General features: G+C 34.3%; 1 non-coding gene across 1 annotated transcript; it reads left to right on the top strand.

The window, feature by feature from the left end:
* On the top strand, positions 1–73 carry trnav-cac (transfer RNA valine (anticodon CAC)). The gene has a single exon. It is a non-coding gene; the product is annotated as a tRNA-Val (tRNA).
* The last annotated feature ends 917 nt before the right edge of the window (positions 74–990 follow it).

Genomic DNA, 990 nt, shown 5'->3' with positions numbered 1-990 from the left:
GTTTCCGTAGTGTAGTGGTTATCACGTTCGCCTCACACGCGAAAGGTCCCCGGTTCGAAACCGGGCGGAAACATATTTTATACATTTTTTTGGTTTCCACCCACAGTAACAGCCAAACTAAGAACAACTGAACGTCACAAAACACAGTGACAAGTTTTGGGGTTTTTTTGTTGTTTTTTTTAAATCATGTACTGTCTGGCAGGTTTTGCAATAAGACTTATGATCCAAGAGCTTTAGCATTGTCTTCACATTAACTCATTTAATCCCCAAATAACCTCATGCATTTTACTCCTTAGACTTCCCCTACACACAATATGTTTAATTTTGTCAATGTAAGGGGGTTAAAACGGCACCCATTGTTGCCGGTGGGTTAACTATTAACCTGCCAAAGGTTAAGCTCACTCACAGTCCATGTTATGTTCATTTATGATCCATGCTGAGCTCATTTACGCTAAAAAACTGAAAAGAATGTAGGTTTTATTATTAAAGGGTTTTTTTTTATTATTAAGGTTTTATTACTAAAGTAAGACTTAATAACTCAAAATTTCAAGTTATATTCTCAAATCTGAGTATGAGTTAGTAAGTTGAAATTATGAGATAACTTAAAATTCAACCTTTCCTTTTTGATAAAAATAATACTTATGGCTGGATTAGGGGACCCTGAACTATACCTCAATTATGCTGCAATACCCTTAAACTACTCAGGGTTTCCCATGATGTACTGCTGTTATGACTGAAGTGGACTGAAATTTTGCCTTATGGATGGCAAAAAAAAAAAAAAAAAAAAAAAAAAAAAAATCCTAAATAGCCTTAATTCAGGAGCTCTACTTGAATTGAGTCTTTCGATGCTTTACAAGCCATGCAAGCCATACAAACATGAGTTTCCCATATAGATCTACAATATGTAATTAAGCATGTATAAAATATGTATTGCTATCTTACAGACAGTCAAACAAATAACAGACAAAACAACAAGACAACAACCTGAAA

This window comes from Pelmatolapia mariae, linkage group LG22, assembly GCF_036321145.2.
Source record: "Pelmatolapia mariae isolate MD_Pm_ZW linkage group LG22, Pm_UMD_F_2, whole genome shotgun sequence".
NCBI lineage: Eukaryota > Metazoa > Chordata > Actinopteri > Cichliformes > Cichlidae > Pelmatolapia > Pelmatolapia mariae.
This window is presented reverse-complemented; position numbering and strand designations above follow the sequence as displayed.